Source organism: Natator depressus, chromosome 9 (assembly GCF_965152275.1).
Source record: "Natator depressus isolate rNatDep1 chromosome 9, rNatDep2.hap1, whole genome shotgun sequence".
Taxonomy (NCBI): Eukaryota; Metazoa; Chordata; order Testudines; family Cheloniidae; genus Natator; species Natator depressus.
Genome location: NC_134242.1, coordinates 47,424,814 through 47,441,922, shown reverse-complemented (window position 1 = coordinate 47,441,922; position 17,109 = coordinate 47,424,814). Strand labels below are relative to the sequence as shown.

General features: G+C 42.9%; 1 protein-coding gene across 4 annotated transcripts in view; it reads left to right on the top strand.

The window, feature by feature from the left end:
* The window catches only part of GIGYF2 (GRB10 interacting GYF protein 2), a 153,996-nt gene that overhangs the window by 32,850 nt on the left and 104,037 nt on the right, over positions 1-17,109 (top strand). The window lies entirely within an intron of this gene.

Here is a 17,109-nt window from a genome sequence, read left to right as displayed (position 1 = left end):
AATAGATTAGATCTTAGTGTAAATAGTAAAGTTTTAACATTTTAGTGATAGGTTTTCTTTTATTATTTTTTTTCCCCCCTAAATAGTAGTTTAGTGATTAGAGTGTTGGTTCAGTGATTAGGATCCACTGGTGGATCCAAAGATGAAGAGGCCTCTTGTCCCACTGTTTTTTCTGGCATTTGAACCTAATACAAGATGCTTAGCTTGCCTCCAGGAAGGAGAGACGCTCAAGAAGGCACTCTGTTTGCAGTTCTTTCCCCCTGAAGGCTTGGACAAACATCAGAATAGACCACCACCTCTGCTTCTGCAGGTGGTCTGACAGCCAAGTTTTTCAGATCCGACACATCTCTCAAATCCTTGGGAGCACAGACCAGCATCTGCCCCATGATGCTTCTGGTGAGAAACAGCAGAAATCTCTGCAAAAGGTGCTGTCTTTGGTTTCAAGCTTCAGGAAACCTGCAGGACTCAAGAAGAGAGCTAAAATTGTTGAATCCAAAATTAGAAAGCAGAGATGGGAAAGGCCTCTGAGGAGAGACTGCTGCTGCTCCCCCATCTCACTTCTTCTCTCCCCCCCCCCCCCCCCCCCGCTATGGATCCAGTCACTTCAGTTTTAGGAAAGGATTTTGTGCTCAGGAAGAGCTCTGTCAGCAGAGCCCAAAAGCATTGGGGCGGGAGGATATGTTCTGAATCCATTGTCTATGGATTCTAGTCAGCCCAATCCTGAATTAAAACAGAAGGATACTGATCTTACAGCGAAGCAAATAGCTAATATTTCAGACACGCTGGATCCAGCTCTCTGTTCCAAGTCTCCTTGACAATTGGCTGTACTGATGGCAGCTCAGTTCCATCATATGAATCAACAAATTGAGTTTTTTTTGGATCCGGAAGGAAGCGATGATGCAAGAGATGATGCAAGATGCAAGAGACACTCCATCAGACCTCTGTACTGTTGATTCTCCTCTGGAGAAGAGCAGATGAATGGAGGAGCTTCATGAATCACCATCTCTCCAACCACCTAAAACTCCCACATGCTCTCCTAGTAAAATGCTATCACTCTTTTCTGTTCTGCCCCTGAGACCACTGATCTCCCCTCTACTATTGAGATCTGAGCAGCCTCGCCAATTTACCACATAGACTCTAAGGAAAAGTTTGCTGGTAAGCAAACATATGGAGAGGATTCATACCATTGCAGATTCTGTGAAATGTAACCAGGTGTGGACTTCTAACTGGATTGGCATGTACCCTGATGGGCTAAATGGCCTTATTGGCCGCCTCCTAGGCACTGCTTGGAGCCACAACATGGCTGTTGTTCTAGGGTTCTTCCCTTTCCAAGAGTTCAGGCAGGTTTTCCATTCTCGAGTCTGAAGCTCGCAGATCAGTCCATGGGAACAAAGAGCAATCTCCTGTCATTGTACCAGACACGTTGCCACAAGAAGAGCCTATGGTACCTGAGGAATACTAGAAATTGATCTGAACCTGAAGGACCAGACCATTCCAGATTAAAATGTAGGGATTACTCCAGCCGCTTTCCCCTGTGAGGGTGCATTGTTGTTTCACATGACAGGATGGCAGCTACACTGAAGATCCCCAACTGAGACGTCTTACTTTTTTTTTTTCACATCCTTGGCTCTTCAAAAATAGAATTGCATTTCTGGTTCTAGACTGTCTATTGCAAAAGCAATATGTCAACTCCTAGTTCTGCTCAGGCAATGTCAAAAAAGGCTGATAAATTATATCTGCTGATATGTGAGGATTTCTCTTCTTTTTTTTTTTTTTTTTCCCCACACTCACCCAGCTCTCAACTCACTTTAGGGTAGAGGCTGTTGTCCAAAGGTCTAAGGATGTCAGGTTCACTCCAGGCCTTCTGATAAAGGAAAAAGGATGGATGCTCTGGGCAGAAAAGTATTTTCTTCTGCTATGTGTGACATTGGAGTGGCAAATTAGCAAGCTGTTATGGCATGCTACCAATACCATCTCTGGGAAAAGATGGCAGTATTTGTGAAATTCTTCCCTGAAGGTCAGAGGAAATTGGCTAATGCCCACATCCCTGAAGGAAAGTTTGTTGCAAAATATGGTTTGAGGCCTTAGTTGCTGCTGAAGCTTCTGCTAGAGCACTTGATTTTGCCATCCTTCTGACATGCATAGTTTAGATCAGTGTTTCTCAATGACTGGTCTGTGGACCGGCACCAATCCCTGAGATTTCCCTGACAGTTTAGGAAGGCAGCAAGCTGGTCCCTAGTATCAAAAAAGTTGACACACTGGTTTAGATCATCGGGATTCCTTCCAGAAACAAAGGCTAAAATGGAGGACCTTCCTTTCAGAGGACATGGTTTATTGGATGATAGGACAGGTTAGGTCCTTGAGAGGATGAAGACCTCTACAGACATAAATTTGGGAATATACCAACATGAAAAAAAATCTGGTGTACTTGTGTTCAAGTATCAGAAGTAAGTCTGTCCTCATCTTCCATTTTATTTTTTTGTGGAGGCACAGCTGCTGAATGACAGCAGCAGCACCAAAGGAGAAGATCTTTTAAGCCATGTGCAAAGGGTAAAGAAACCACAGTGTCAACTTTGGACCAGATTTCAAGTTTGATATAAGGCCAGAGAACTGCAGATCGAGTTTCAGACATTCCTTACCCACCCTATTTGGAGACTGCCTCTGTAACCTCTATGACTGCCAGAGTGCTAGAACCACCAACTTGTGGATATTAACAATAGTACACAGCAGATACCCAATTCAGTTCTCTTGTTCCTGCCAACTCCTCCCATTCTATCCCTATTCAGGGACCCTTCTCCGGAGAGCTTATTAAGATCAGAGGTTCTCTCTTCTGGAAGCAGGAATCATAAAAGAGATAACAGGGGAATTTGGAGGGAAAATATTTTATTCAAAATACTTTCTAATTCCAAAGAAGGATGGAGGTCTCTGATCTATATTAGACCTGAGGGAGCTCAATTCCTTCATTAGGAAGCACCGTTTCCATTATGTTAACCATGGTATGTATAATACCTTCCCTTTCAACACAAGACTGGTTTGTAGCTCTTGACCTAAAGGATACACATTTCCATATCTCTGTCAGACCAGCACACCAAAGTATCTTGGTTCCCTAGTAGGAGGGGCTGACTTCCAGTTAAGAGTTCTTCCATTTGGCCTTTCTACTGCACCCAGGGTTTTTAGAGTGCACTTTTATCTACATATGATTTGGCTAATCAAAGCATTATCAGAAGAAAATGTATCCAGAGCTATATCTTAAATATGTTCCCAGTTCAAGAAGTTACGGCTAGGGATAAACTGGGAGAAATCATTATTGAGTCTCTCACATAGGATCACCTTCATAGGCTTGATATTGGACTCATTCTGCAGTGCTGCTTTTGCCTGAAGAAATGTTTGCAAAGATTAAATGAGACATGTCCTTGCTACACTAACTTCCATGCCAGAAGTCTTCCTCTTTCTCAGACTAATTGACTTCATAGACTCAGCTGTGTCTTACACTTCACACCCAGCTTAAAAAGAGTCTCTCCAGTACTGGCTGACAAAGAATGTGTTCCTGTCTCTGCCATAGTGGACTCAGTCTCAGTGTTATGAAAGGAGTGGCTTTCAGCCCTCCAGCACCATCAGCAATAATAACCTGTCACATTCAATGTGGGCTGAGGAGCTCACTTCAACAGCGTGTGTGCCACCATGGGAATTCCTATGAAAAGAGAATGCACATCAGTGTGCTAAAAATCAGAGCAATATTTGGAGCTCTAAGAGCTCTTCTTCGTCATGTCAGAAGGTAGTGCATGTTGACATGGACAGACCAATGGCTATGTACTATATAAACAAGCAGGAAGGTGCTCACTCAGCGCAACTATGAAGGGAAGCAGTAGGTCTGTGGCAATGAGGCATTCAGCACAAGATCTACCCTGTAGTACTACATCTAGCAGGGAGAGACATGTCTTGCGAATCAGCTGAGCAGATGCAACAGAACTCCATGAGTGTGTGTTAGAGATGATGATATGCACGATCTTCAACTTGGGGTGTCAGGATGTAGATCTCTTTCCAGTTATGCAGAATGAGCCAAGGTTTGCTTGAGAGCAGGAAGTGACAACCAATCCTTTGGATGCATTCCTCATAAGATGAAATCAGGTTTTCCTGTATGCCTTCCTCTCGCTTTTCCTAATCTACGGGGGGGAGGGGGTGGTTTAAAAAATGTTTTTTGCCTTTTTTTTAAAAAAAATTCGAACACACAACAGAAGAGAACTAAAGTAATTTTGGTGCTTCTGGCATGGTTGAGATAAGTTGTTCCCAGACCACCTTTGGCTGTCAAAAGGAGTTTACCAGTCTCTCCCTCTTACTCCAAATCTGTTGAATTAAAAGAAAAAAAGTTTATTGCCCAGACCTATATTCTCCATGTTTGAAGACCAGGGCTGTAGGGCTTTGATAGAGTTGGAGTAGTCTTGCTCTCTAGAGATACATGTCCTAATTAACTGTAGGAAAGAATCAACTTCTAAGTGTCGTTAACCTCAAATGAGATTAGAAGAGATTTGTTTGGGCAAACAATAATAATGTAACCCCAACCATGGCTCCAGTTTAGCATATATTAGAATAGCTGCAACAGATGAAACTTTCAGGTTTTTTGCCCATCAATGAAGGTTAATCTAGTAGCCATATCTATAAGCGAGAGGTTATGCCAGTAACAAGTCAGTATTCACACAGAAGTGAATTGAGATTTATGAAAGGATTAACATTCCCCAGGAGTTAGATTCTTCTGTTGTGTGGAGACCTCAGCAAATGCCTCACATAGATAATGAAGCCTCCATTTGGGCCAACGGCAGAATGCCCTTTATTTCACCTCTCAGTTAAACATGTGTTCGAAAAGTGAGTGAACTACAGACCCACTATTCACTGTTTTATATAAGGACAAAGTTTTGCTACATCCCTGTCCCAAGTTCCCGCCTAAAGTGGTAACTGAACATCACGTTAATCCATTAAACTGGCAGTGTTCTTTCCAAGATCTCTGTCTCATTCAGGAGACAATGTTTCATGCGTTAGATACAAAAAGGGCTTTAGCTTATTTTAAATAGGACTCAATTCAGGAAATCACCATATCTGTTGATTTCCTATGCTGACAGCAAAAAATTCAAAGCAATCACATCTTAAACACTATCAAAATAGGTTAGGCTCTGCATTCATGAGGCCTACGTTTTAGCGTTAGTCCTTGTCCCTAAGGAAATTAGGTCACAATCTGTGAGAGCCAAGGCAGCTTCACTGGCATGCCTTAGACATATTACTCTTACAGAGGTCTGTACAATGTGGAGCTCCCTGCATATGTTTACAAAACACTATTCTTTGGACTTTAGCATCCAGAGCTGATGCACAGTTTGGCAGGGCAATACCCTATTTAATTAGGATTCCATGTCCCACCTTCCTCAAAGGGCAGTATTGCTTGTCAAACTACCCTCATGAGTGGGAATATGCAGAGGACACTCAAAGAAGAAATGGAGGTTACTCACCTTAGCCGGAGGTCTTTGAGATATATTCACGCATCCTGCCCACCTTTCTCTCTTCCTCAGAGTCTTAATTACAACCAAAGTGGGACTTGGAGGAGGCACTTGAAGGATCTGAGGCGGCCAGAGTGCCACATCCCCTTTTATAGCCTCACCCTCAGAACATTCAGGAACAGTGAGGGGAGGGGCAGGAGGGGGCATGAAAACGCTCCAACGGGCACTGCTATCAAAAAGTTCCACAGTCAGAGCTGGACCTGAGGCACATCCCGTAAGTGTGACTATGCAGAGTCCATCTTGAAGAACTCTGGTTACAGGTGAGTGACCTCCATATTTAGTTCTATGTCATCTTAAAGGCACTGTGCTCACTGTTCTCCTTAACAGTACCTCTGCCTTAGTTTCTGTGCCTGCTAAAACAATTGTTGTCCCGCTTTTTACATTTTGAGGACATTTTCTTCCAACTTTTCTAGATATGACAATCAGTCTTAGAGGTTGTTGAATGGGGCCTTGGAGAGGATACTTTTCAAAGTCAGGCAAATCATTCTTTTTCAATTATCCTTCTCCTGAGTGGCTCTTATATGGTGAGGTCAACTCTCATGTTAGAGATGGCTATCCAATTGGTGTCAGAGCCCTGCAGGATCCCCTGCTAAACGGAGTCAATTGTAATACAGACTTGCTGCCTGGGTCTTGATGGTTTTACTACTTCCCCAAGTACTCACTATTGAGAGGTAGCAGAGTTTCAAAGGGAAGCCATTATTACCTCAGTTTCCATCTCTGGTGATAAAAGTGGTCCTTGTGCTCATGACCTTGGAAGCCAAAGAAGATTGACTTCACAAATAAATCTCTTGGATCTCAGGTTTCCAAAATTTGGCTCTCAAGGTATTCATCATTCATCTCCATCCAGATAATACAAATTCTCAGATGTCACGGAGGGAATGTATTACTTAAACTGTCAAGAAGGCTCTTAGTCTCCCTCTTATAGTAGGATGCTGTTTGCCTGTGAGAATAGTGTATTTGCAACAATGCAGTGCCCTTGGCTTTTCATTTCAAGGGAAGAAGAGTACCCTAGTTTTTGATCAGATCTACAGAGGAGATAATCATGAGTAATCCCCCAAGGATTCAGTGGCAGTCTTTTTCTTACCGTGAGACATGTGGACTTCCCCAAGCTGTAAGGTGGAGGTTCCCAATCTGTGGCCTATGAAGAGTTGGCTGGTCATGTGTTGCTGACTGTCCTCCTGTCTCTAGCAATTAACTTGATTAAAAGGTAAAAGTGTACTTGCTTACATGCAAAATGTTAGGAAGTTGCTTGATTGCTTGCGTACTTACCTACTGTAGTTCCTATAGATACACCTGTGAACAGTGGGAGGTAGGGGGAAAAGGAAAAGTGGGCTGCTCAACCATGAGTGACAGAGCCAGTGGTCCACAGGATAATCTCTATTAAGATGTGGCCCAAACTGTGAAAAAAAACTTGAGAACTCCTGTTCTAAAGTTGTTGGTTCTTAAGGGTAGTTGTAGCAAGCTTGATTTTGTACCAGCTCTCCATGTACATGTGGATGCCTGCCATCTTTTGAACCTTACAATCAGTTCCTTCTTGATGGTAGTCAGCAGTGGAGCTCTCTGCACGACCTCTGGCTCTCTATTTGCCCTCTGGCTTTTCAGTCCTCTCATCATGTCTGTCTTTGTGTTGTTTTTCTGTTCTTCCATACCTTCTAGCCAGACTTAGTCTTTATAGTCTTATTTGTGGACACCACAGTAATTTTGGCTTCTGGCGCTGGAGCGCTGGTAAAGTTTGTTCCCAGAGATTTCAAAGGAACTTTGGTTCCTTGACTGAGATAATTCTATTGGACATTGTGTTTTGTGGCTTAGTGTCCTGACTCTGCCTCTTCATCTCTGTTTTGTACTTTGGAATTAATTTGCATGCAGAGACACTTGCTTTTCAGGATTTTGTCCACTGCCTTGACCTCTTAGGAGGAAGGAAGAATGTTCAGGAGGAATGCACAGATGAGTTACCTGAACTAGGAGCTATCATTCAGTAGAATTGCCATGTTCTTGCCCCATATATTTGACTAGTTGAAGTTGTGGCAGACACTTCACATCAAAGCCCAAGTCTTAAAAGACAATTGAGAAACACATTTATTTCTAGAGAATGTGGACTTGTTTCTCAGTCCTCACATAAGATCTTGAGGGTTAGCACTACCACAAATACATTATTGCTCCTCAAGATCCTGAGCTTTGGTGCTGGGATTCCTTTGGACAAAGGGTTTTACCAGCCCATAATTGCAATCCTTCAAGTGGTGGGCTGCTAGCTTTTCATGAGCGAAGGGCAGATTGAGCTCTGGTAAAAGGTCCATGTCCAGGTAAAGTTCCTTTTCAGACACACTGAGTTTAAAGCACAAACCTATTCTAACATCAGCTCTGGGGTGGCTTTTTGGTGTGGTTTATGTGATAGCTGGAGTGGATGCTTTGGGGTGGATGTCAGTAGGTCTACTTTGCTGCAAGGTCTTACAAAGAGATCTGGAAAAATATGAGGATCTGAGGAATATGTGGATCATTTCTAGTTGAAGGCCAACATGTGTTTTCTTGTCTGTTATGTTCCTGTGCTTCCTTCTGCAAGAAGGTCAGTTTTCATCTCAATAGCTGGCTTCGAGGGAACCTGATAGACATCTGCACCAACAAAAGCAGCATCAGGAGTTGGTCCTAAGCTCCCTCTCATAAAGGATCAAAATTTAACTTTTTTTTTTTTTAAGGGTTCCAGAGTGGATGGCCAGCCCAGTCACTTTCTGTAGCTTACCAGGACCTCCCTGTCAGAAGCAGACTGAGCTCTTTATCCCAGGACCCCTTGTTGCCTCTAGTAAGTGGGTCTGTCGTGCTTCATTAGAGTTAACAATTGTGAATTCAAATCCCTCTTCTGAATCAGTCTCACTTTTTTTTGGCCCAATGAATATTTAAGTACTTTTACAAAATCGAACATCTTTGAAAGGAAGGATTGAGACATGAATAGCCTGTAGCCTAGTGATTAGGGCAGTCACCTGGCAGAAGGGAGACCTGAATGCAAGTCCCTGGTCCAGAATGGGGATTGAAACCTGTGTTTCCTGCATCCTAGGCAAGTGCTCTGACCACTGGTAAAGATTATAAAGGGGTGTGCACACTGCCTCCCCCCACCCCAACTATTTTCCCAACTTGTGAGCTCATGTTTTACATGGAAATTATTTTTCTTGGTGACAGTGACTTTAGCTTATAGTGAGATCACTTCAGGCTGAAGTGATCCACCTTATGTTGCTTTTTACTAGGTGGTGGTATGAACTTGTCTGAGATTCCTCTTGAAGGAATATCGTGTTCTGAGATAGGATGGTTTCCACCACAGACAACGTATAACAGCCATGTGGGTCTCACTCCTTAGACTTAGAGAGCATTCCTGTTCAGATTAGGTCTCTAGGAAGGAATCCTGCTTTCTCTCAACCCGGCAAAACCGGCTTGTCGAATAAGGGAGTTCAAAGTCTCTTGCTCCATCCTATTGGCTATTGAGAGTAAAGTCTGATGTGTTTGTGAGGAATCTTTCCTCTTCCCTGTTATACCAGTATACACACAACTCTCCATAAATATGAATGGGGAGTGGGCAGAAATAAAAATTATTTTTGCATTGGCATTTTTTGCTGCCTGTTGAAGTAATATTCTTTCATTATTTTGTATTACATTAGCACTGAGAGACCCAAACAAAGATTGTGGCTCCATTGTGGTAGACCATCCACAAATGTAGAGGAGACCAGTTTGTGCTCCAAAGGGTTTCCAAATTAAATAGGTGAGACAAAGGCTGGAAGAAATGACGCATTAGCCCCATTTTACCAATGGAGCTGTAAGGCACAGAGTTAGTGATGTGGTGCAGGAGGATAGGCTGTGTTTTGAGAGAGAGATTCCCTAACTGTGGTGGGGCGATAGAACGCATATTCCTATCTTGGGACCAGACCACCTTGGCAGCCATTATGTAAACCGCTAGGGCTACTTTTCAGTGGTGCTGCAAGCACTGGTGGATCACAAGGGAAGTTTCACCGACATCTACGTGGGATGGCTGGGAAAGGTACAAGACGCTCGCATCTTCAGGAACTCTAGTCTGTTTGAACAGCTGCAGGAAGGGACTTACTTCCCAGACCAGAAAATAAGCGTTGGGGATGTTGAAATGCCTATATGTATCCTTGGGGACCCAGCCTACCCCTTAATGCCATGGCTCATGAAGCCGTACACAGGCACCCTGGACAGTAGTCAGGAGCTGTTCAACTATAGGCTGAGCAAGTGCAGAATGGTGGTAGAATGTGCATTTGGACGTTTAAAAGCACGCTGGCGCAGTTTACTGGCTTGGTTAGACCTCAGTGAAACCAGTATTCCCATTCTAATTGCTGCTTGCTGTGTGCTCCACAATATCTGTGAGTAAGGGGAGACGTTTCTGGCGGGGTGGGAGGTTGAGGCAAATCGCCTGGCCGCTGATTACACGCAGCTAGACACCAGGGCGATTAGAAGAGCACAGCAGGGCACACTGCGCATCAGAGAGGCTTTGAAAACCAGTTTCATGACTAACCAGGCTACGGTGTGACAGTTCTGTTTGTTTCTCCTTGATGAAAACCTGCCCCCTTGGTTCAGTGTACTTCCCTGTAAGCCAACCACCCTCCCCCCCCTTTGATCACCACTTGCAGAGGCAATAAAGTAATTGTTTCAAAATCATGCATTCTTGATTAATTCATCACACAAATAGGGGGATAACTGCCAAGGTCGCCCGAGAGGGGTGGGGAGGAGGGAAGTACCCGGTGGGGTGGTGGATGAGGGGAGGAGGGAAGGACAAGACAACACTGCACTTCCAAACTTATTGAATGCCCACCTTCTGTTGCTTGGGCAGTCCTCTGGGGTGGAGTGGTTGGGTGCCTGGAAGGGCTCCCCCTCCCCCCGCATTCTTGGGTGTCTTGGTGAGGAGGCTATGGAACTTGGGGAGGAGGGCGGGCAGTTACATGGGCTGCAGTTGCGGTCTGTGCTCCTGCTGCCTTTCCTGCAGCTCCACCAGATGCCGGAGCATATCAGTTTGATCCCCCAGTAGCCTCAGCATTGCATCCTGCCTCCTCTCATCTTGCTCCCGCCACTTCTCATCTCGCTCATCCCTCCTGTCCTCATGTTCATTTTTGCTTTCCTGGAGTTTGCCATGGTTTGCCTCCACGCATTCTGCTGAGCTCTTTCAGTGTGGGAGGACTGCCTGAGCTCAGAGAACATTTAATCGTGAGTGCGTATTTTTTCTCCTCCTTATCTGCACTAGCCTCTGGGATGGAGATGACAGGGGAAGCGTTGAAACATTTACAGCTGCGGGAGGAAAAAAAAAAGAGAGTAGTATTTAAAGAGACACATTTTAGAGAACAATAGGTGGACTCTTTCACAGTGAACCAAGCTGCTAACTTACATAGCACATGTGCTTTCGGTACAAGGTCGCATTTTGCCTCTTATATTGAGGGCCTGCCGGTTTGGTGTGAGAGATCACACATGCAGGGCCGGGCAACAGAATTCAGCTTGCAGGCAGCCATGGTAAGCCACAGTCTTTTGGCTTCTTCAACCTTCATAACATGTGGGAATGGTTTCAAACAGCAGCACCCTCCTTTCCCATACCAAGCACCTGTTGCGTTGGCCATTTAAAAGGAGGGGCTGCGGTTTTTGGGTTAACATGCAGCACAAACCCAACTAAACCACCCCCCCAATTCTCTGGGATGATCACTCTCTTGAGGATACCACAGCGAGATAAAGAACGGACGTTGCTTGAATGCTAGCAAACATCAGGACCATACGCTGCCATGCTTTGTTACGCAATGATTCTAGACTATGTGTTACTGGCCTGGCGTGGTAAAGTGTCGTACCATGGAGGACGGAATAAGGCTGCCCTCCCCAGAAACCTTTTGCAAAGGCTTTGGGAGTACCTCCAGGAGAGCTTCATGAAGATGTCCCTGGAGGATTTCCGCTCCATCCCCAGACACGTTAACAGACTTTTCCAGTAGCTGTACTGGCTGTGAATGCATCCCAAGACTTCAGGGCAAATTAATCATTCAACATGCTTGCTTTTAAATCATGTATTATATTTACAAAGGTACATTCACCAGAGATGCCTTCTCCAACTTCATGGTCTGGGAGCTCGCCTTAGGAGGGTTGGAAGGGTGTTGGCTCCAGGGTGATAAACAGTTCCTGGCTGTCGGGGAGAACAGTTTCTCCGCTTGCCTGCTATGCGCTCTCCTCCTCCTCCTCATCTTCCTTGTCCCCAGAATCCTCATCCCTGTTGCATGAGACTCCCCCTTTGCAGGTGTCCATGGACAGGGGTGTGGTAGTGGTAGGGGCCCCCCCCTAGAATTGCATGCAGCTCATCATAGAAGCGGCATGTCTGGGGCTCTGACTCAGAGTGGCCATTTGCTTCTTTGGTAGGCTTGCCTGAGCTCCTTAATTTTCACGTGGCATTGTTGCGGGTCCCTGTTGTAGCCTCTGTCCATCATGCTCTTGGAGATTTTTGCAAATATATTTGCGTTTCATCTTTTGGAATGGAGTTCTGATAGCACGGATTCATCTCCCCATACAGCGATCAGATCCAGTACCTCCCGTTCAGTCCATACTGGAGCCCTTTTGCGATTCTGGGACTGCATGGTCACCTGTGCTGATGAGCTCGCCACGCTGGCCAAACAGGAAATGAAATTCAAAAGTTCCCGGGGCTTTTCCTGTGTACCTGGCTAGTGCATCTGAGTTGAAAGCGCTGTCCAGAGCAGTCACAATGGAGCACTCTGGGATAGCTCCCGGAGGCCAGTACTGTCTAATTGCATCCACACTATCCCAAACTTGACCCGGCGATGTCAATTTCAGTGCTGATCCCCTTGTCAGGGAGGAGTACAGAAATGGATTTTCAGAGCCCTTTAGGATGACAAAAATGGCTTCGTCGTGTGGACGGGTGCAGGGTTAAATCAATACAACGCTGCTAAATTTGACCTGAACTCATAGTGATACCAGGGCTGAGTTCAGTATTTCTGTCATCTGAATGGGCCCCCAAGTTCACAAAAAATCTGATGTTCTCATTGAAGCCTTTTGCACATGTAATGAATGCTTTGAAAAACAGAGTGAACATTTGGTACCAAATGAACACGTCATTAATTGCACAAGACTATTCTCTTATTTTCTGGTCTTCACTCACTGACTTTTTGCTACCTTACTGGCTGATTTTTGGACTTCTTTCAGTGCTTTTGCAGCTAAGAGATTTTTCTCCAATGGTAAACAGTAGTATAGATAGTATAGTATAGCTACAGCTCCTGAATCTTGTGCTCTGACCTAGTGCATAGTATATTACTGAAATTCTTTCATCTCAAATTCCAAACTCTTATATTGTGTCATGGTTGACTCTGTCTGAACTGCCTATAGTCATCAGTTCTCTTTATCTGCAGAAGATTGAGAAACTTCATTTGTCCCCTTTTCTGCTTAATTTTTTTCTCCTTTTTTCCTAGACAGTTTTAGTTTCCAGATGTTTAGTGTAGCCATTTAGTTTCTCTAACAAATAAAACAAGTTTTCGAAGCATCAAACCACTGCCAACATTGAAATTTTCTTGTAAAAGTTTTTCTTCCAAAGCTGTCTTATTTTTCTCAGATTACATTTTTTTTTTTAAAATCAAGCTTCTTAATACTTAATGTGTTTTGGTCCTCTTATTTTTTTGATGTTGAAGATTGCTTCAAGTAATGGCCAAAATTCAATCACAAAATGTCTATCGGTAGACTCTGTAAGTGCTTGTGTGTTAAGGGTACATAGAGCTTGGGGAACGTTAGATAAGCCAAAGATGTTGGAGTTCAAGGTATGTGCTTCCTTCCCTTGCTTGTTTTCGCTCACAAGAAGCACCAACACTATTTGTACTGCTTGGGGAAAGCCCACATCACGTCCAAATGCAGTATCTGCCTCTTGTTCCCGATCTGTACCTGGGAAAGCCAAGCTCTCCACCGCAAGAAACACCTCATTGAGGTCATCATGAGGCCGCAGTGGGATCCAGTTTGGGGGACCCGCTCCCCCATAATCGACCTAAGTAATTGAGTGCTCCTGTTACTGCAGAGCTCCTTCCTGAGTTTTAAATCCTACATACTTACCAGTGTATGTGCTGGGGACCTTAAGAGTCTTGAGGCCTGGTATCCCAACAGAGGCACAAATTACCACTGAGCCTTTCTTGGATCCACACTGTTGATAGCTAGACTCTCAAATGGTCAACTTATATGCGCTAGATCTCCCCGTGCTGTTGATCAGAGTGAGGTCTCTAGACCGACTTATTTACTTCTTCAAATGTTTAAAATACATCTATGCACCAATATGGTGCTCTGTCTGTCTCTCTCTCTCTCTCCCCGATAAATTAAAGCATAAACAGAGGGGGATCTTGGTGGATAGTCAGCTGAACATGAATTTGAAGTGCCATGCTGTGGCCAAAAGGATAAATGTGATCCTTGGATATACAAGTGGGTATCTTGAGTAGAAGTAGGGAAGTACTTTACCTCTATTTGGCACTGGTGCAACTGCTGTTGGGACAGCGTCCAGTTTTGTTTTCCACATTTCAAGAAGGATGTCGGTAAATTGGAGTGTGTTCTGAGAAGAGCCACGAGAATGATTAGAGGATTGGAAAACGGGACTTATTAATGATAGACTCAACGAGCATAATCTATTCAATTTAAATAAAAAGTTAAGGGTGACTTGATCAGTATATAAGTACCTATATGGGGAACAAAATAATTAAGGGATCTATAATCTAGCAGACAGAGGTATAACAAGATCCACTGACTGGAAGTTAAAGCTAGGTAAATTCAAATTAAAACTAAGAGAGATTTTTCGCAGTGACAATAATTAATCATTGGAACAACTTAGCAAGCATTGAGGTGCTTCTCCATCACTGGCTACTTTTAAATCAAGATTGGATGTTTTTCTAAAAAAGATGCTCTAGTTCAGTGGTTCTCAGCCTGGGGTATGTGTACCCCTGTGGGTATGCAGAGGTCTTCCGCGGGGTACATCAGCTCAGCTAGTTATTTGCGTAGTTTTATAACAGGCTACATAAAAAGCACTACCGAAGTCAGTACAAACTAAAATTTCATAGAGACAATGACTTGTTTATACTGCTCTATATATTATGTACTGAAATGTAAGTACAATATTTATATTCCAATTGATACTTTCTCATTGTTACCATATAATTAAGCAATTTTTCAGTAATAGTGTGCTGTGACACTAGTATTTTTGTGTGATTTTTGTAAGCAAGTAGGTTTTAAGTGAGGTGTTTTGCATATCGCCAAGTTACAAATCAGACTCCTGAAAGGGGTACAGTTGTCTGGAAAGGTTGAGAGCCACTTCTCTCGTTCAAACAGGAATTATTTTGGGGAAATTCTGTGGGCTGTCTTATACAGGAGGTCATTCTAGATGGTCACAGTGGTCTCTCCTGACTATCCATAGATCACCAAAATGTTGTATGCTTGTATATATGCGTTTTTTTTCCATGGATGGGTAAGCAACCAGGTATTATACTTTTAGATAAACGTGCAATCTGTTGTTCATATCGTGCAAAAGGAAGATTTAAGTAATTGTTTCAAGTACATTTATTATTGAATTAGAACACTGACTCTAAGGAGACTATTTAGTAAAGGTTATAAGTTAAAGTAAAATTCACCTCTTGCAATTGCTCTGAGAAAATCCAAAAGAACAACAGATTGCTCTGACCAGTTGTGCTACTTAACCACCTTCCTGGTTAACACGTTGAAGTGAGATCAATTTCCTAATATGACAGTCCTTCATGATTACAGTTTTTTTGGTGATATATTAAGTGACTACATGACTTCCTTTTTTCTATATGTATGCTGTCTAACCATTGTGTATGATCAGTTTACCTTTTTTCTGTGGCCATTTATACAGTAGACCTTTCTAAAATTTCCCACCATTGTTGTCTCAGCATCCGAAGTGTTACCACTACTTTACCTTCTCCCCTCCTCTGTTTTTGGGAAATATTCCACAGCTTGCATATGTTTCTGCTTTTAACTTTCCCAAGTAGTAACAGAGTGAAATTGACTAGGGTTATGAATATGATCAATTTGCACGCTGCCAATTTTCACTTTGCGACAATCTGAGCAGCAGCAAAGATACTCAAGTAATCTGTCTGCAGACTGAGGAAGACATTATCACAGCTGTGCATGTTCAGTTAATTTTGGAAGGTTTTCTTAGCAATTATAAGAGCTAGAAAAAAAACGTTAAATGAATACTCAGATTTTGTAGAAGTTGGCAACACTCATCAAAGAAAGTTTTGGATTTTTGCGAGCTATGCTCATAGTTACCAGTCTCCTCTTGGAGAGATTCTTCCTTTCCAAATAGATGTCAAATATTTGTTTAGATTTATTTGAAATAAACTAAAGTGCATGCAGCTTCCTGTTTCTTTGGACACCAATATATAAAGTCTAAATGGCGATCTAATTGGTCGTCTCATCGTTACTCCTTTAGAAGACTGGACTCTTCAAGGCCATATTAAGTTAGATGTGTCCAGAGGCATGCAAGCAATGCTAGTCTATCCCCAATAGATTAATTTCTAGAAGACTTACAGAACAACTACATGGAGTTCTGTGCATTTTTTTTAATTTAAAGCTTAGACTTGGAAGTACAACGTGAGTCCAAGTTTGGTATGCTCGTGTTACGGAATTGGTTTCTGGGCAGAAGTGCCTAAACTTCCAACTGTCAATGTTCAGAACATTTGGGGTGTTTCTATATAGCTAGTTGTTCTATGTTGAAATGTCCTTAGTAAATCTTTTTTTCTTGTTTCTGTTGCACTCCATGACTGTTGCATAGGATTTTTGTTACTGTTTTTTCTGTTACTAAAATGAGCTTTTTTGTTAAACTTTTAGTGATTCATAAAAATATTGAGTCTTCAGAAGTGGTCTATTTCTGTTAATATACTTTTGGAGAAAGATTATACTTTTTAATTATTATTCAGAAAGGTAATAATTGTAATAGATTCCCTCTCAACCACCCCGTGTTCCTGAAGAATGGAGGAGATATGTTACTGTCTTGCTTTAAAAATGAACTGATTGGAGATAGTATTGGTGCACTATATCAGTGAGTAGGCATGCATTACTCACTTATAAGGTGGCTCTCTGACTATGGATTTTAAGCTATTGACGTTCCAGTCAGTCATATGCAGGGAGCATGGGAGACAGTACTTGCAGCACATTTTTAATTACTTTTTGAAAATAAGAATTTCAGGTAAGTCACTTTTTTGGGGCTGGAGTGTAACTTTCAGTCTCACAGCTCATTGTAATGTGTCCTTTACTGGCATGGACTTGTCATCTGCGTCTCTAGCTGTTTCTCTGGCTCTCCGTCACCATAGTATCTTAGCTGATACCACCATCCTTGCTCTTCAGGGAGCTGACTGTGCTGCATTCTTGTATCTTCCAGAAAGGTGATGGAAAGATAAAGGCAAAAGTTTCCCTTTGTTAGTTTAGAGGTTGAAAGGAAAGGAAACACTAAGAATAGAAGATAAGGATGCTGAAAAATGGTATTTTAAATGGGAATCCTTAGTAACATCCCCATGTATCTAAGCAATTTTTTCCATATCTTTTAATTTGT